This window comes from Heterocephalus glaber, unplaced genomic scaffold, assembly GCF_053883595.1.
Source record: "Heterocephalus glaber isolate CG9 unplaced genomic scaffold, H.glaber_assembly_v1.0 deba00001504, whole genome shotgun sequence".
Taxonomy (NCBI): Eukaryota; Metazoa; Chordata; class Mammalia; order Rodentia; family Bathyergidae; genus Heterocephalus; species Heterocephalus glaber.
Window position 1 is genome coordinate 74586801 of NW_028258324.1, and position 20639 is coordinate 74607439.

The 20639-nt window shown below is 40.7% G+C and overlaps 1 long non-coding RNA gene across 7 annotated transcripts in view; it reads left to right on the top strand.

Moving 5' to 3' along the window:
• The window catches only part of LOC110348928 (uncharacterized), a 47379-nt gene that overhangs the window by 20660 nt on the left and 6080 nt on the right, over positions 1-20639 (top strand). The gene's annotated exons all lie outside the window — the stretch shown is intronic.

Genomic DNA, 20639 nt, shown 5'->3' on the forward strand with positions numbered 1-20639 from the left:
CATTTTAAATTTAAGTGTTCCTTAACATGTAAATGACTTAAAATTACATTAGTATTCTTGTTATCTGTGCCTGTTATTGCTTCTTTGGAGTTATTAGAACAAAATGTATTGCAAATATTAATATTTAACACTAAGGGCACGTGGAACAACTTCTTTATATTGTGCAAACATCCTTAAGTTGGGCAGTGTAAAGCTAAACATTTCAGCCTTCCCTGTTCCATACAATGAGAGCATTATCCAACTTTACTCACAATAATGGCTTGTATAATACAGTTACATTTAAACTACTTTTCAGAATCGAAGCTATGCTCAACCAGTACCGAGGATTTTGCTAGTTATTCAAACTGTATTTTTTAACAAAGGCAATACATTCTTAGAAAAGTATTGAAAAAGAAAGAGAGGGGAAGGTAAATGGTAAGGAAGGCACAGAACCCTAAACGAGAAGCCCGATGAATTCTTTATAATAAATTGCTTAAGATTTACCATTCTTGATAACCAAGATATTTCTTTTTTAAAAAAAAAAAAAAAAAAAAAAAGAAGGGATAGAGGGAGGAATTAATTGCTTTTCCCTCTCAAAATTTATTATTAAAATCCATACACAGAAAGGACACCACCCAATGCTTTGCTACAGAGTGAACGGCAATGCGACTCCTCCCCAGGGGAGACGCGAGCTTCACAGCACCCAGAATCCTCCTTTCCCCGCTCTCAGTCACCTCCCTCCACTCGCACCATAGTTTACTTTGCTTAATTTTGGACTTCACATGAACAGATCCATAAAGAACATGAACATTGTCTGGGTTCTTTCCTTCAACATTAATCCCTTTTATTGCAATTCCCCGTAGATGTTCTTCTTCATTGCTGCAGAGTATCCTATTGTCCAAAGACTGAAATATCCTGATCCACACTACTGCTCATTCCCTGAGGACTTACTCTGGGGCCTCAATCTTTTTGAATCAGTTTTCACATTAGCTCGTGGCTCTCCTTGTGCCTTGATGCCCTACCTATTCCCATGAGCTTTAAAAAAACATCTTAGGGCTCAGGGTATAGCTCAGTGGTAGAATGCTTACCTAAGAGATATAGTGCCCTGCCTAGGTTCTGTCTCTAGCACCATGAACAAAGAAAAAAATATGTGCTTATTCAGGATATATTGACCTCGACAGTTCAGTTTTCCTATGCTAATCGGCTCTCCATGACTCTAACAATACCTGAGGTAAGAAAGGTTTATTTTGGCTCACAGTTTTGGAAGTTTCAGGCCGTACTGGTTGGGCCTCATTGTTTTCCGGACCTGTGGTAAGGAGCTCACCGTGGCAGGGAATGCAGAGCTGAGCACAGAGCTGCTGTCCTCCTGGTGGGAAAGGAAATCAAGGAAGAGGCCGGGACAGAATCCCATTCCTCCCCTCAAGGGCATGCCCTCCGGGGACGGGAAGACCTCGCACCTCTCACCTTCCAGCAGTGCCAAGCTGGAGGCTGAGCCTTTAACACTGGAGCCTTTGGGGACATCTGAGACCCAAACTGCAGCACTTTAAGCAGGCAATTTTAAGCTACTATTGCCAATATAACTTGTAAAGTTATTTTATGGTTCTTCCAAGCACTGTTTAACAGCAGCAGTTGTGTGTTCTGATGACTGGTTTTACCTAGATGGAAGAGTGACTAGCAGGCCAAAGAGAAAGAAGAAAGCTCAAATTTAAAGTGCATAAAAATACTTATTTATAATTCTGGAAAGAAAGATCCATATTGAATACACATCTTCCAGGTAAGAACTAGGGACTGTCTGGGTTTTTTGAGATCTCTAAAATTTCTCACATAATAAATGACAACATAGCCACTTTCACAGTGGAATCTGTGAGGCACTGAGGTCTCTCTATCAGCTCAGCTCTTGGCTTCAATGCATAATAACTTCCACTGAGCATCACAAGTAGAAGAAATGTCCTGGAGGATGCAAGGGACCCAGAATGAGTGGGAGGCTGGATAGGAGCACAGGCCAGCCTGGGGCCTAGAAAGATCTCCGCTTCCATCTCCCAGCCAGAAGAATATGGACAGGCGCCGCCAGGCCCATGGATCAAACCAGTTCTCAGTCTCTGTTCCTCAAGTCCCTTATTTCAAGGAGGGAGCAAAGGATTGCTTTGGCCTGAGTCAAACACGTTCCCTTTAGTAGGCCAGAGGGAGTAATGGGAGGAGGAGCCCTCCAGGGACATTCTGACTTGACACAATAGTGATTTCAAGGAAACACTGATAAAGGGAAGACAGGAAAGGGAATGAATGTGAGGAAGCCACAGACCTCTGATGCTGGCTGCATCCTTTTAACAACTCCACCCTCGTTTTGGATCAGACATAGGCCCCTGGAAATGGGAGCCCTGCTTACTGAGTTTGGGAAATGCACACCTGGTGCCATTAATACCCTCCCTTCTTCAGGCTTGTGGACTGTTGAGAACATGGCTGTTTCCAGATTTAATTCCTGTGCATCTCTGTCCTCATTAAAAAACAAACAAACAAACAAAGAACATGTGAGGAGTTGACGGAGGCCCTTGGAGAAGAGCAGGACACAGAAGGAAACCCTGGTGGTTACTGCTGCACTTCTTTTTTTTTGGTACCAGAGATCGAACTCAGGTCCTTCCGCTTACAAGGCAGGCGGTGGAACCACTCAGCTAAATCCCCAGCCTGCACTTCTTAAAGTGAGTTGATCCAATCCTCTTAGAATTGAAAGATTCATTTATTTTTGGATGAAGAATATACTCTCTTCTAAGGATTTGTTCAAAAAATACTGATAAAAATGGAAAGGCAGGCTTTGCCCTTAGGATTTAACTTTTATATGTAAAGGATGAGAACCCTTTATTGGAATCATTATGTGACTTCTGGAAAACAAATCCATGTGACCTCATTGTGTCTCCATGTAAAGGAAAATGGTTGACATGTTTCTACTTGGAGTAGAGCGTTACAGAGCTTGTGACCCCTGTGCTTCCTGGAGTCAATCTGAAACCTATATCACGCTTCCTGAGAAAGATGTGAAACTGGTACAGTATGCATGACATAGACAGAAGAAGAGAATCTGAGGACTGTGGCCCAGGGCGTGAAGCTGGAGGCAGGGCCAGTTTCTTTCCCAGGTGCAGAGCACTGGTGGCCAACGGCAGCCACCGACCTGAGTGGCCTCGGCCTGTGCTGACCGTCACCTCACGGGGGACTCAGTGACCAGGACCGCCTGTCCTCCCTCACCTGTCTTCTGTCCAGTCAGCCCAGGGGAAAGGAAGCACACAAAGGAAAGGGCAAGGAGCTCTGCGCCAGCTGGTAGTGTTTGTGTGGCCTCTCCTCTCCTGACAACTTGGGCTAACTGTCATGCCCTCTGTGATGGCAAGGGTCCGATCCTGGCTCTTGCATAAGAAGTATTTGTAGTCCAGGGACCTCACTGCACTGTTCCTGATGTGATTTCACTTTTGTCAGAGGTGAGTGAAAATAAAGATGTAATTCTTTTTCCCACTTGAGCGCACATATGCTTTGAATTTCCTCCTCATCCAAAAACCCATAGTGTCTGCCTGGGGTGTCCAGGGCAGGGAAAAGGAAACACAAGGGAGTATTTAAAAGACACAGGAAGAAAATTAAAGCCATTTCCCACTTGTAGCCTATTGGGATTTCTTTTTCTTTTCTTCCCTCTTTTTTTTTCTTTTTTCTTTTCATAGAAGGTAAAAGGATAGAGTAAATCTATAAATGGGCTATGGTGGAAAATTCCAGAAAAATCTCTTTCAATCCAGCTCAAATGATAATGAAATTTATAGGTTTGTAGCCTTAAATTTGGAAGAAGCATGCTTAGGGACTGGGTATGTCCAATGGCTCTGGCTGCTTCTCCCTGAAGCCCTCTCATCTCTTTTTTTTTTGGTACTGGGGATCAAACTTGGGTCCTTGCGCTTGCGCTGCAGGTGGCGAAACCACTGAGCTAAATGCCTGGCCCTTCCCTCTCATCTCTTTCTGGTGCCAGCTTCATATTCAGGGAGCTTGGAGATGTACATGAATGCCTGGGCCTTGTGTCCAGGTGGGACAAAGGCCAAGGAGAGAAGGCTGCTTCCAGGAGCAGTACCCACCCCGCGGGCACACTGTTCTCATCCCGGTGACCTGTGTTACACACCATGCTTCTCCATGAGCCACTCACATCCAGGCCACCCTGTCTGAGGGGCTGGGGATTGGCTGCTGCTGGGGCTGAAGACTCCATGGAATTCCACAAATGAAACGAGTGAACAGATGCTCAATAAGCATCCAGCAATTCCGTCCTCAGGCCCTCTGAACGATTTTCATGGCTAGATGATGTTCAGTTCTGCATTTATTCATCTGATCTGTTCTTAGGCACTTAGGTTTTTTTCTAATTTTTCACTGGAATCCACAATGAGTAAGATTTTCCATATCCTCTTGAATATCTCTCACATTATTTCTTGGATATAATTCTCAAAAGGGATTTTCTTGGAGTAGTTACACACTTTTAAGCATTTGACTTTGCTATAGTCTGGATCTGGAATGGCTCCCAAGGCTGTAAGACTGGTGCTCAGTTTGGTGCTGCTGGAAGATGGAAACCTTTGCCAGGTGGGCCTCATGGGGGTACCAGGTCGTTGAGGGCATGTCTTTAAAGGAAATCATAGGACACTGGTCTCTCTCTCTGTCTGTCTCTCCCTCCCTCCCTCTCCCTCTCTCTCTCTCTCTCTCTCTCTGCCGTGACATAAAGCACTTTGTTCCACCATTCATCTCCAACCATGATGTTCTTCTTTAAAAGTTCCAAAGCAATGGTGCCAACCAACTGTGGACTGAAACTTCCAAAACCATGAGCCCAAATGAACCTTTCCTCTTTATATTTTGGTTATTTCAGGTACTTTGTACCAGTAATGGAAAGCTGACAAACACAGATTTATATTGTCAGATTGCCCTCAGCACAGTTACTCTGTCACAGTCCAACCAGAAGTAGATGAGATCCTATTTTTCCACAGTCACCAGCCACGAGTATTGTACTACTCTCAAATATTTACCAATACAACAATTTAAAAAAAATTATTTCATTGTTCTTTAGTTAGCATTTACTTGACCATCAGTGAATCTGATAATTTTATATATTTTGGCCAGTTTTATTTCTTAGTTTGGGAATTGTCTATTGATGTCCTTTACTATTTCTATAAGGTTGAGTGTTGCTAATTTTCTTACTGATTTTAGCTATTCTCTACCTATTGATATTTGCTATGGTTGGGAGATGATTTTTCCCCTATAGTCTCATGTGCTGGAAGCTTGGTCCCCCTGTATGGTTCTGAGAGGTGGGCTGCAGTGGGAGGTGATTAGGTTGTGGGGGGCACCAGCTTTGACTGGAATTGATATTTTTCTCCAGACACTGGATCAGGTCTCAAGGGAATGCATCGGCTATTATAGGACTGGATTAGTTACCACTAAGTGAGTTGTTATGAAGCAGATCAGCCTCTTGTCCCCTCTCCTTTTTCTGCACATGCCCATTGTCCTGCTACAAGGCCTCCACCAGAAGCTGAGTGATGCTGGCACCACACTCTTGGACTTCTAGAACCATAAGCCAAAATAAACTTCGTTCCTTTATAAATTACCCAACTACAGGTATTTGGTTATAGCAATGAAAGGTAAACTAAAAACTATTATAAACATTGTATTTTATTAAATTTTATTAATGATATTTTAGTAGAGGAATTGTTAATATAATTCACAATCAACTATATAAATCTTTTTTTTTTTTTTGCTTTGGTGACATGATTAGAAAAGCCTTCAACTCTAGAATGATTATATAAATATTCGACTTATGAAAATCTTTTTAAAGGTTTATGGAACTCTCATTCACCAACTGTGAAATCTACCCATAGCATACTACCCAGGGCTTTTGTTGATCCATGGAATTACACAAACATCATCACTAATGATATTGGAATTTTGGATTTTTTTTGTAGTGCTGGGAACTGAACCAGGGCTTTGTGCATGCTAAGCAAGTTCTCTGCCACTGAACAACAGTCCCAGCCCTAGAATATTTTATCCCCCAAAATGATTACATTTCAATTTATGATTCTATGATTAATTTGGGGTTGATTTTTAGGTATGGTGTTAGACAGTAGTTCAATTTCATTCTTTCACTTGTGGATATCCAGTTGTCTGAGCACCATTTGTTGAAGACAACTTCTCCTTATTAAACTGTGTTGGCTTTCTTGTTGAAAATCAATTGGCCATAAATGTAAAGATTTCTGAATCCTCAACTCCATTCCACATAAATATATATGAAATATGTATATATATATATATATATATATCAGTTTCACATGCTGTCTTAATTATTATGTATATTTGTAGCAAGTTTGGAAATCAGAAAATGTGAGTCCCTACTTTTGTTTTACTTTTTAGAGACAGATAGCTGTTATGTGCTGGCAAGGATGCAGACAAAGAGGAACTGTTTATACTGTACACTGTGAAACACTGTTGGTGGGGATGTAAATTAGGACAGCCATTATGGAAAACAGTATGGAGATTCCTCAAAAAACTAAAAATAGAACTACCATATGATTCAGAAATTCTACTACTGGGTGTATATCCAAGGAAATGAAATCTTTATACCAAAAAGATACTTACACTTCTATGTTTATTGCAGTACTATTTACAATAACTAAATATGTATTGGGGGTAAAGTGTGGTACACATACACAGTGCAATATTATTGAACCATAAAGAAGAATGAAATCCTGCAAACTGTGGGAACAAAGATGGAACTCGAAGGCATTGTTTTAAGTGAAATAAACCAGACATGGAATGACCAGTACCACGTGTTCTTCTTTGTTTGTGGAAGCCAATAAACCAGTGTCATAGTAGAACAGAATGGAAAGAAGTCACTAGAGGCTGGGAATGGAGGAGGGAAGGGGAACAGAAATAAGCTCAATAAGGGGCACCAAAACCTGGAGAAGAATAACTATTTCCAGTTTTTTATAGCACAATAGGATAAATATTGGTTTAAAAAACTATGATCTATTCCAAAATGACTAGAAGAGTATGAAATAACCAAAGCATAAAAATCCTTAATGTTTGAAGAGATGGAAATATATACTACTTTGATTTCTTTACTAGACATTGTATCCATGTATCCATTACTATAATTCACCCCATAAAGATGTACAACTATTGTGACTCACTAAAAAGATATTTGGTGATTATGGATCATTTGCACATGAATTTTAGAATCTGTTTGTCACTTTCTGCAAGAAAGACTCCTGGGATTCTGACAGATTGCACTGAGTCCATAGGTCAATTTGAGGTATTGTCATTTAACAAGATTAAATCTTCCAACCCAAGAACATGAGGCGTCTTCCTGTTAACTTGGATCTCCTTCAAAAGAAAGGATTGTTCCATTTAGTTCTGTAAAAACAAATGGTGCCTTCTTGCTTGCTTGTGGCCTGCTTTCAACTACGGGAGAGTAGAATGGGAAGAAGGGTGGGACGTGGTGTTACAGCAACCAGGTCTAGGCTGTGCTGTGGAGGGAAGAGTTGTTTGAATCAGGCATGGCATAAATTTTAAACCTGACTGGACTAAGTGATAATCACTAAACGGCTCTGGTACAAGATGGGCTCTGCCTAGATGTTACTAAGAGCTCGGCAAGGAAGATTTAATGTGAAATGAGCGAAGAGGGGCATGGCTGGAAATCCTAACAGTGTTTTCCACGCGTTAAGTTTCTGCAGCAGACCTGCACCACGCTGAGGAAGAGGAAACGTGTTCTCAAGGAATTCCTCATCTTGCCTGTACCCTAATGACTTTGCCACAGCTGCCACCTACCCCTAGGGAATGTTTGTGCTAGATAGAAAAAAAGCTTCTCTTAAGACATTTTTACTTCCATCTTTCAAAACTTGTAATAAATCACAAGTCTACCACCTGCACTTCGCAGATGCTGTCCCTTTCAGTGTGTCGTAGACAGCACTGGCACTGTACAATTAAACAGAGCAGCAGTGCTGAGAGGCGGGATTCTGTAGTTTTATGTCACGGCTTATGGCACCCGCTTACACATCCTTTTATCTAGTTTGTTTAATCGTTTTGCGTAAAGTTTTCATCTGTATGAGATTACAAATTTTGTAACAGAACAATGTAAGTAAGACATAGTAGATGATTATTTTTTGAAGACTTGGATTGGGCAGACATGAAGAAAATCCTTTGAAAGGCAGTACGTGCTGTCCTTTTGTCCTAAATTCATCCAATTTTTTTCCTCCATCATTTCACCTAGTTTTACTGCCCTTGCAAACATACATTTACTGGAAAACAGCTTTCGTACAAGTGAGTACATAGTATTTGAAACTTGCTGGTACATCAGAGGGCCAAGGGATGAAGATGAGCGCTTTATTTTCCGTTTTACCAAAAAGTGCCACCTTAAGGGGGATCCACTGTGCTCCTTGTGAAAGGAAAGTGATGCAGGTGTTTGTTACTATGAATATAACTTCCGCTGGCGTGTCTGAGGCCGTTGACTTCTTTCAGAGACAGCAGATTGCTCATTTATTACGTGGATGCTGATGCAGCGCACAACTTATCAAACAGAAAATAAGCTGAATTAACACAGTCAGAACCCAGAACCTGCCTTATGATAATTACTTGGGGATATGGGGAAAGAATACAGCCCCAAAACCTGGAAAATAATGATCCCATACTTTAATTCTTACATATGTACTTTTCTATAAGCCCTGCTCTAATTCCTACCCAGGAACCCTTGGATGACAGTCTTGCTTTGCATTGACGAGTTAACTTCTGCAAAATCATTTCTGAGTGTTTTGTTATGACTCACCCCCTACCACCACAGCCAAGTTACTGTTTGTTGTCTTTTAAAGTCTTATTTCCTGTTGTTGTTGTTTTTTTCTAACCATTCTAAAAGACTAGAACTGATACCCTGATTGCTCTGCTCATTAGCTCCATGGTTTCCCCCATTTTTCTGAGGAGTTTCCTTTCCATTGTCTGTTATTATTCTCATCTTGTACCCCTAAATTCTTTACCTCTCTACGATATTTCTAAAAATCCTTACCTCCTATCCAGCTTCCCCTCACCTTCGAATTCCTCTACTCTTGTGACATTCTCTGTCCTCATGTGAGTGTACATGTCACTCCCAGGGTGATATGTATCTATAAGTGATTTAAGAAGAGGAAAGATTTATTTTGGCTCACGATGTTGGAGATTTCAGTTCATGGTCTGTTGGCCCGTCACTTCTGAGCCTGTGGTGAGACAGAACATCATGGAGAGAGTGCAGGGCAGAAGCTGCTCACCTCATGGTGGCCAAAAGCAGAGAGAGACAGGAAGGGGTGGGATCCCAAGATCCCTTCAAGGCCACTTCCCTGATGATGTCACTTCCTCTCACTAGGCTCCACCTCTTAGTAGTTCCCCCACTTCCCAATAGCACCAAGTCCTGCAAAAAGACTAAACCTTTAATATATGGGCCTTTGGGGGACATTGATCTTGACAGGCTATTTGCCTCTTCTGGATGTTTCATATAAATGGAGTCATGTGCTAGATGACTTTTTGTATCTGGCATTTATCTATGGTTTGGGTTTTTTTTTTTTCTTTCTTTCTTTTTTTTATAGTGTTAGAAATCAAACCCAGGGCTTTGCACATACTAGACATGTGCTGTACCACTGAGCTATACCTCCAGGCCTTATTTATGTTGCAGTATATATCAATACTTGACTCATTTTTGACTAAATAATATTCCATTCTGTGGACATACCACTTTTTATTTATTTAGATAATGAGTAGACAGCTGGATTGTTTTCTACTTTTAGGCCATTATGAATTGTGCTACTGTAAAAATTTATGTACAAGTTTTTGTGTGAATATATGTTTTCATTTCCCTTGGGTATGTATCTAGGAGTGGAATTTCTAGGCCAGTAGTCATTCTTTTTTCTTAATATTTTGAAAAATAGCAAAAACATTTTCCAAAAGAGGCACAGCAGTATTTTTTAGGACTTTAGGAAGGATTTATGCTAATTCTTCCCTAAAGGTTTCATGGAATTCCTTCTGGGTATAAGCTTTTCTTTATGGAAAGCTTCAAAAGTTACTAATTCAATATCTTTACAGGTTATAAATATAATCAGATTTTTGATGTCTTCTTGAGTTGTATTTTCCCTTCTGATAATTTGTCCATTTTAGTTATGATGTTAATTTTTGTCATACAATTGTTCATATTATTACCTTACTCCCTTTCTTTCTGAAAAGTTAGCAGTGATGACCCCTCTCTCATTCCTGGTAATAATTTGAGATTCGGTCAACCTAGTAAATGTTTGCCAATTTTGTTTGAAACCAACTTTTTGTTTCTTTGATATTTTCTATTGTTTCCCTCTTCTCTGTTTCATTTATTTCCACTGAAATACCTACTTGTTTTTCCTTCTGTTTGCTTTTGGTTTAGTTTGCATTTTTTCTACTTTCTTAAGTTGGAAAATAATTGATATGAGATGTTTTTGTTCTTTTTTTATATAGACATTTAGAGCAATGCATTTCAGTCTGACCCTTAGCTTTATTCCATAAGTTTTGATATTCAGCACTGTGTTTTCATGCATGTCTAGTGATTTTCTACTTTCTATTTTTTCTTTTGCCCATTGCTTATTTAAGAATATTTGCTTAATTTCTAAATGGTTAGGAATTTGCCAAATTTTCTTCTATTATTGCTTCTAACTTCATTCCATTGTCATCAGAGAAAATTTTTCTATGTTTTAAATTTTTGTGAATATACTGAGGCTTATTTTATGGCCTGACACAAGTAAGGTACATCCTGGAGCATTTTCCAATAGCACTCAAGAAGAAAGTGTATGTTGCTGTTGTTGCTTGGGATGGTCATTTAGCATCCATTAGGTCTCTTTGGTTTATAGTACTGCTTAAGTTTTCTGTTTCCTGGTTGATCTTCTAATTACCTTATCCATTATTCAAAGTGGGTATTGATGTCTCCAAATATAATTGTTGAATTTCCCATTACTCCCTTCTATTCTGCATATTGCGGCTATGTATTTAGCTACATATATTTTTATAGTGGATATATCCTTGAGAGAACATCTTTTATTATAAAATGTCTTTTTTCACTAGTAACTATTTGGGTTTTGTCTGATATTAGCATGGCAACCTCAGCTATTTTGGGGTATTGTTTGCATGGTATATATTTTCCCACCCTTTTACTTTTTGCCTATTTGTGTCCTTGAATTTTGTTGGGTTATGTTTTTGCATCCTTTCCGCCAATTTATACATTTTGATGGAGATATGTACACCATTTTCATTTAATGTAATTACAAATGAGGTGGAATTTGCATCTGTCAGTTTGCTATTTGTTTTCTGCCTGGTTTGTTAATTTTTTGGTTCTCTGTTCCTCCATTACTGCCTTCTATTGTGTCAAATGGCTACTGTGTAGGATATTATTTCAATTACCTTGTTTGTTTTACTATATTTAGATTATTTTTCTTAGTGATTACCTGAGCATTGTGCTTATCAACTTAAAACTAGAGTGGACTAACATTAACTTGATTTCAATTGTGTACAAAAATTGTGCTCTAACATAGCTTAATTACTTCCACCTTTACATCTTTATACATTTTAGCCCTTCAACACAAATTTATAATTTTTACCTTAGCTATTTGTTATTTTTTATTAGTACATGTTTGTAGTATATAATATTTATATTCCTTTTGTAGAGTTTGCACATGTACATAACACATCTTAATTCTTTTTTTTAAATCCTCTTCTCCTCTCCTGCCTTCCCCCCTCTCCACCTCTTGGTCCTCTTTCCATTTGCAAAATATCTACCTCCCTACTTCCTATTACCTATTTTTTATTTTACTCATTATTTATATATTGAGTTTCTCATAGAAGAAAAACCATGCAATGTTTAACCTTGTGTGTCTGATTTATTTCACTTAACACTATGATCTTAAGGAGCATCCATTTTCCTACAAATTACCCAAGTTTATCTTTCTTTATGGCAGTTGTCTTTTAAACTAGATGGAAGAGTTAAAAAGTAAAATGCCTTCATATAGTGCTTTATGTTTACATATGTGTTTATCTTTACCAGTGTTCTTTGTGTTTTCACATGGATTCAAATTTCTGTCTAGTGTGCTTTCGTTTTAGTATTTCTTGTAAGACAGGTTCACTAGTGATTAATTCTCTTGGTTTTTGTTTGTCATTTTCATGGGGAGTTTTCTTTCAATTTCATGGGGTAGCTTGGGTTAGATATAGAATCTTTGTTTGGCAGTTTTCTTCCCCTTCATCACTGTGAAGTGATGCCTTTTGGCTCATCACTGCCTTTTGAGTTCTATGGTTTCTGATTAGAAGTCAGGTGCTAATCTTCTTGAGGATCTTGTATATATGTTGAGTTTGTTCTGTCTTGTCTTCACAGTCTTTTCTTTTCCACTTTTGACAGTTTGATTCTTATGTGTCTGGATGTGGATCTTTTGGGGTTTGTTGTGCTGGAGTTTGTTGAATCTAGTTGATGTGCATATTAGGGCCACATTTTTTACAGTAGTCTCTCTCTCACTCACTCTCACTTTCTCTCTCTCCTTCCTCTTTCTGACTCTCCCGTTATGCATATTTTAGTATCCATAATGATGTCCCACAGGTCTCTGATACTGTTAATATTTGTTCATTAGTTTTCTTTCTGGCTCTCAAACTGAATATGCTCAATTGACATGTCATTTAGAAGACTAGCTCTTCTGGGCCATTTCAAATATTGAGTCTTCTCCTGATTATTTTATTTCTTATTACACTTTTTGCCTCCAAAATTTCCATTTGATTCTGTATGATCTCTGTTTTTGTTGTTATATATATTTGGTGAGATATGTTGCTCACACTTTCCTTCAATTCTTTAGACATGGTTTCCTTTACTTCTTTGAACTATTTTTAACAGCTGATTTGAAGTCTTTGTCTAGTAAGTCCAATATCTGTGCTTCTTCAAAGCAAAATTGCTGCTCTGGCTCATGTCTAGGTGTCCCCCAAAGCCCCATGTGCTCATAGGTGCCTGGCTTTGCAGAGGTGCCTGGATCTAGAGTGTGTGATGCTGGTATTAAATGTGTGATGCTGGGATACAGATGCAGGATTAGTCCACTGATTGGTTTGGCACAGTTCTGGGTGTGGATAATGGGAAGGCCCACCCTGGGTGTGAGTGCTACCTGCCCTCAGGCTTGCAGCCTGGATAGAATACAAGGAACAGAAAAGGGGCTGCTTGTAGCTTACTGCTTCCTTCTTTGCTACTTCACTGCTTTGCTGCCTTCTTCCTTCCAAGAACTGTTTCTGCTCTGCGATGCCCCTCTGCCATGTCACCCTGCCTTGGAGCCTGCCGACTGTGAACTGAAACTTCTACAAACTGTGAGCTAAATAAACCTTTCCTCCTTTAACTTTAGGTGTCAGATATTTTGTCTCAGTAACAAGAAAAAGTAACTAAGACAGTTGCTATTAAAGGCTTTTTAAAAAAAATTATGTGTATAGGCCACACTTTCTTGTATTTTCTCCTTCCTGTGACTCAACCTTTTGCTGAAATGTGGATATTTTGAACAGTATAATACGGAAAGTCTAGAAATCAGATTCTTACCTTTCTTCCCAGGGTTTTCTGTGTTCTTGCTATTATCTGTGGTTGCTACTGCAGCTCCTTATTCTTGATTTTTTAAAATCTAATTCTGTAATGCCTGTATTCTTTGTTATGTCTGACCTCTCAAGTACTTGCTAGGTTAGCTTAGAAATCATCTAATTATTGGACAGTGATTTCCTCATATTTCTGGATTAAGTTCTTCTCACATCATTTCCCGTGGGACTTGGAGTATGTCTGGGTGGGTGGTTTGCATTTGGTCTCGTCTTTGTTTTCTGCTCGCTCACAGCATCCAGCTCACTCAGGGGTGAACTGCACACTGCCTTGCATGTGCATGTATAGTTCTGGATTCTCCGTAATATGTAGGAGCTTTACAGATGCCCATTGGGCATTTCATTCTCCAGTTTTTCCTTTTCAGTTCTGTGGTCAGCCTCTTGTTACCTTGAAATGAGTTAATAACTTAGATAGCTTTGATGTTAAACAACTATCACTGAATGTGTTTGGCAAGTTCCTTGGGCGTATGGCTGTTTGCACAGTGACTCTGGATCAGGTTAAAAAAAAAAAAAAAGACAGACCTGAGAAGGGACTTTTGAGTGGGCTTCCAGATGCATCAAATAATGATTTTCTGGGAATGGGACTTTTGGGATGCTCCGGTCCCATTCTGTCTCCACTAGTGGCTGCCAGACTGCGGGCTTTCATGGCTATAGATGCAAGACTATTGATTTTCAAGACTATCATGTAGTTAGTGAAATGAGGATAGGATCAGGGTAGATTAAAATGCCACAAATCCCATTCATTCTTTTGGTTCAGCTGCTTCTCCAAAATAAGCATGCTTTAGATTGGAACAAACCTTCAGTTAATTTACAAGGTTTTATTTTAAGCTTTTGCTGATGTTTCATTGTTTTATAGGGGGGATATACTTTCAGAAATCATTACTCCATCCTTCTTAGAGACAGAATAGATTATGCATTCTTGATACTTAACTTTTCAGCCTGAATTTCAGCCTTGAGGAAGGTGAAATGAGCTTAAACTCAAGGAAGACAAACATTTGGAGGAAGAAACTTCTGCTATGAGGCAGAGAGGTGACCCCATAGAGACAGGGGCCATGTAGATTAATGTCTTGGCTCCAGTAGGTAGGGATACTGTGTAAATGACTGCCATGAATTTAACTTTCCTCCTCAGTAAAATGGGAATAATGTTGTTTACCTCACAGATTACTTTCTGTAAGAATTAAATAAGTTACCTCTTAGAAGGAAGGCAGTGTAAACTGAAAAGCAAGCAATAATTATTTTTCTAGTCCACTTGATCCAAGGTAGGCACTAGATAAATATGTATAGAATAAAGAAGTGGCTACCACAACTGACTCATAATTAACACAGTGTCTTAGGTCATGGGCTCTAGGTCTAAACAGCCTGAGGCCAGGCCTGTCACCCACTCACTCCGGGTGTGTGGGTATCTGTTACTCTTTCTATTACCTGCTTTCATTTTTTGCTTAAATCTTGTGTGTGCTGTGGTCTACTCTTTCACCTCCTCGTTTACTGGATCTGTCCTGTGTCGGGAGCCTGAGAGCAGGTGAAATAATTCTCCCGAATACGTGCCGAAGAATTCACAGCATTCATTCAGAAGGGTGTCACAAGTCTTGAGCTTCAGCCCAGTGTTTCCACCCTAGGGAGATAAGACCCCCACCCCTTAACTTACATGAAATCTCAGAGGGAAAAATAAGAGAAGCTATAATAAGTATATATTTACTTAATGCTTTTAAGGCTAATGTTTTAGTTATGTAAATAAAGCTAGCTGTATTTGGTAGGGAGCCCAGATAGCGAGAGAATTTGGACTTGGATAGGTAAGGGAAGACTTCCAGGAGGAGACAGGTTTCAGCCTGGCCCTGAAAAGTAGATAGTAGGGGCTCGCTCCCTACAGAAAAGAGATGGAAGGACATGATAATGAGGAAAGCACAGTAGTCAAAGTGGAGCAAGGAATAAGGGTCTTTAATGAGAATAGCAGTAGTTGAGGTTACAACCATGCTAAACACCATTGTCAATATTAAAAAATTCGGAGGTTCTCCAGAGAATAAAGACATTCATGTGAGAAAAGCAGAGCACTTCAATGGAGGTGGTAAGGCCTTGAAAAGGGAATACAGGTGCCAAAATAAACTATAGGTATACTCAAAGAGGTTGGGCCAGGTGTTATGGCTCAGATCTAAAATGTCCTCCAAAAGTTTCATGTTTGGAGGTGGCACCTGGTCAGAAGAGGGGAGTCACTGGGGGGGTGACTTGAAAGAGTATGTTGTTTTTAATTAATTTCATTGGTACATTTTAGGTGCACAATATAATGACATTCATCATTGGAAATTTGCACCTTTACATACTCCCTTGGTTCTTATTTTTTCCCCTTCTCCTGCCCTCCCTTCAACCCCTCTATCCCTCCCTATTTACAAAGATTTTGTTTCCATTTTTTCCTTTTCTCATATTAATTCCATTCCCTTCTTTCCTTTCCCCTACCCCTCCCACTTCCCCCTCCCCTTTGCCCCTTTTCTTCCTATTTCACATTATCTATTATACCTTTTAGTCCTTATTTACACTTTCAGTTTCTCATACTAGAGAAACTATTTGCTATTTACACGTGTGTCCTATTTATTTCACTTAAGAGTATCACCTCAATGTGCATCCATTTAGCTATAAATGCCTCTAATTTCTCATTTTTTATGCCTGAGTAGTACTCTATTTTATAAAAAAAAAAAAAACCCACATTTTCTTTATCCAGTCTCCAGTTGATGGGTTATTGGGCTGCTTCCAAGTTTTAGCTATGGAAGAGTATATTTTAATCCACAGCTTCTCCCTCCTCTCTCTGCTTCCTGACCACCATGATGTAAGCACCTTTCCTCCATGGCAGACCCTTCCACTGTATGGTTTCTGCATAGGAGCCAACTGACATGGACTGAATCCACTGAAACTGTGACCCAAAATAAACCTCTCCTACTTTAAGTTGCAGTTGCCAGGTATTTTGTCCTAGTGAGGCAGTGACTGATGCAGAAAATTAGTACAGAGAGTGGGGCCATTGCTGTGACTGTACTTATTCATGTAGTTCAGAAGCCTTTGGAATTGGTTTGTGGGAAGCATTTGGAAAGGTTTGGAGATTCAGGCTAGAGAAGCCTTAGAATTCTGTAAGTAGAGTAAGCAGAGATTGATGGGATATTCTGTTCAGAGTCCAGAAGACCAGAATGCTTATAGAAACGCAGACAGTAAAGGCCAGGCTTATGAGGTTTCAGTTGAGAATGAGGAGTTTATTGGCAACTTGGGCATGGCATATTATGTTCTGGCAAAACATTTATCTATATTGTGCCCACGTCTTGATACTTTGCAAAGATATGTTGGAGACTGAGTCTAAGGATGGTGGAGGAAGTTTCAAGGTAGCCCGGTGTTCAGGATGTGACACAGATGCTTCTAGATGTTTTTAAGGAGATTTACAGTGAGAATCATGAGAAAAGAGAACAGCTGAATGATTTTGAAAGTTGCCAGTTTTTCTGGAAAGGAAATGCCAGCAAAATTGGGACCATGGAGAGCAAGGTTTATGAAAAAATTAGCATTAAAAAGAAGACAAGTACTTCATTTCAGGACAATAGGAAAGATGGCTTTAAGGCATGTTGAGAATCATCAAGATCTCACCTGTTGCAGATTCAAGGGTTCAGAACTAGAACTTTCCTTTGAGAAGAGTCCTTGGGATACCTGCTGAAGAATGGCTATCTAGGGAATTGGTTTTCTGGGACTCATTTTATAGTGCTCAGCCATCCAGGCACTCAATGGCCACTATGGCCATGGTCTAGGGGGACCAGGTATCATAGTCACTTTCCTTATTGGTAAGACACAGTATCTCACATCCATAACTTAAAGGAGAGTTTTCTTTTGGCTCACAGTTTAGTTCATAGTTGCTTGGCTCCAAGGCAGAAATGGCATGATAGAAGCAACTGATGGAGGAAAGCTGTTCATATCATGGTGGCCAGGAAGCTGAAAGAGAAGGGAGGATCTAGGTTGGTAAATCCACTGATGAGTGCAGTGCCTCATGTTCCAATCACCTTCCAAAATCTCTGCCTCTGAGTGTGTGAGTGTTGTGAGGGACATTCTAGGTCTAATCCATAACAGCAGGATACTCCTCAAGCAGGTGGGAGACTTTAGCATCATCCATATGGTCTTGGTTTTTCAGACATGAATAATGCAAGAGTTATGGGATCACAGCAGTTTCTACCCAGATTTCAAAGGAAGGCCTGGGAGGCTGGGCAATGTGCCCCTCATAGGGCAGTGAGTGAAGCTATAAGAGTGAAGTGGAGACCCTAGAAGTTGGAGGTACTAAGAACATGGATCTTCTGCTGAGGAAAGATGCCGGCAGTGAGCAGACACCCCAAGAGAGAGGCCATGTGAGCTGCAACTGGGCAATGCCATAGGGGTGGGGCCATCCAGTCCCTTTAGGGTTCACATCTCACCACAACATCCCCCAGGTGCTGGTCATGGATTTATAGGATTTAATGATTGCCTTGCTGGGTTTTGATCTCCCTTTGGCCCAATTTATATTTCTGTATTCCTCCCTTTTGGAATGGGAATGTTTACACTATGCCATTGTATATCACCAACATTTATCTTTATTTTTGATTTTTCCAGGCCCTCATAGTGAAGAGCTTGCTTGGAGTCTCAGAGGAAACTTTGTGCTTGGACTTTTCAGCAATGCCAGAATGGTTAGGACTTTGGTAACTCTTAGAGATGGACTAAATGCATTTTGCATAGAGATGCACATGAGTCTTTTGAGAACCAGGCTAAAAATGTTATATCTAGTTTAGATCTAAAATGCACCTTCCCAAGTCTTATGTTTGAAGGTGGAGCCTGGCTGGAAGGGACAGGTCACTGGGGTGTGACCCAGAATGGTGTGTTCTTGTCTCCAGCTCTTCCCTTCTATCTCTGCTTTCCACCTACCAGGGAATGTGTAGCTTTCCTCCACCAGACCTTTCTACCATGCTATTTCGGACTTGAAACTGACTGACCATAGACTGAATCCACTGAAACTATGAGCCAAAATAAACCTCTCCTCCTTTAAGTTGTGGGTATTGAGTACTGTGTCCCAGTGACAGGAAGTGACCGATATACTAGGGAAAGTTTTTAAGGGCAAAAAATGAGGAAGATCAGATATTTTCAAACAATAGTCCGCAGTCATACTGATTAATGACAAGAGTGACATTGGTTCAAGATTAAACAGACAGTTCCCAGGAAGATGCCCTTGTGGAAGTATTTTTAGTATAAGATTGCAGTGGCCTCTCTGCAAGATTGTAATTCCAGCAATCTTTGGGATAGTGACTATCAGGCAATCATGTGTCAGAACCCTCCCTTCATAGCCCCTCAGCTTTATTTACTTCTGGGGGAGGCAGGGGAGGTATAGGGTTGACAAAAGTGACTCCATTTTGACTTTGACAACTTTCACATTTCTTTCCCACCGTTCATATATTAAACTTGTCTAATCCCTACATAAACCTACGGATGCTGAGCTATTATTATCCCCACTTTAAAATAAAGAATCTGAGGCCCCAAAAATCCAGTCTCTCTATAAGTTACCCTGCTGAGAAGTGATTGCATCAGAATCCTAAACTTTGCTGTCTCGTTCCAGAGCCCAAGGGGCTATAACTGAAGAGTAACTGAAGTTAGACAGCAGAGAGATGTGACTACCGGGTAATTCAATGTAATGGTTAACTACATGGGTCAACTTCACCGGGCTAAGGGGTACCCAGCTCACTGGTAAATATCATCTCCTGGTGTATCTGGGAGAGTTTTTCCAGAAGAGATTGCTTCCAGATCAGTGGCCTGAGCAGAGAAGATCTGCCCTCTCTGTTGTGTGTGGGCATCTCCCTATCTGCTGACAGCAGAGATTTGAAAGAAAAAAAAAAGTGGAGGAAGGGTGAATTCATGCTCTCTGCCTCTTCTGGGACATCATGTTCTTTTGCCCTCAGCCAGGGCTCAGACTCTGGGCCTTGCTCTGGCTGCCTGTCCCCACCCCCACCCCACGCCACCAGCTTTCCTGTTCTGGGTTGCACACAACACCTTGTGGGACCTCTCAGCTCCCACAAGTCGCCTCTTATCTCTCACTGAGGAAGGACATCCTGTTAGCTGTGGTACTCTGAGGAATCCTACCATGCCCAGGCTCCTGGACTGGACCCACCAGTCCAAGGAATGACAAGAATTTCAGGCAACAGCCGCTGAACATTGGTCTTGCTTTGGCCCAATTTCTGTCTATTCCTGTATCCTCCCTTTTGGAACGGGAATGTTTATGAGAGAACTGACTTCTGAGGGAATAGAGGCTGCTTTCCCTGTTTCCCACTTTTCATGATCAGCCTCTGCCTTCCATACCTTGTACCCCAGGGGAGTGGATGACTCTGCAATACTAGAAAGGAAGTTTGTGTGTGTGTGTGTGTGTGTGTGTGTGTGTGTGTGTGTGTAGTACTGGGGATTGAACCCAGGGTTTCACTTTGAGCTACATCCTCAGCTCTTTTTAATTTTACTTTTTTAAAATTTTGAGACAGAGTCTCACTAAGTCCTGCCTCAGCCTCCCAGAGTGATAGGATTACACATGTCATCTACATTTTTGACAGATGGGTTGGTATGTATTTGTGACACTGTTGGTATCAGTGAGGCCCTGGCAGTCTGCATGACCAAAGGAGAAGAGGGTGTACTCCAGAAGGCTCAGGAGGGCCTCCTCACAGAGGCATGGGCACTGGGGGCCAGCATGGGAAGTATTCTCCAGAGGCCTGCAAGAGTGAAGGAGGGGCAGGGCCCATCAGAACCCAGAAGAGCTGCAGCTCAGAGGTGACAGGGACCACCTGAGCGAGCTGCAGATTCATAAACTGGCTTTTCATATGAGTCTGCCTATTGGCCTGCAGTGGTTGCCTGAAGAGCAGCAGTTGCATGGGAACAGAACAACTCCCCATACCACTGGTCACAGCGGAGGCCTCAGTGATCTGCAACCCTGTGACATCACGGATGCCAAGACAATAGTAGTGCAGCTCAGGGCAGCATGACTCATATGCAAAACTTCTATAGAAGTAAAAATTAATCTATGG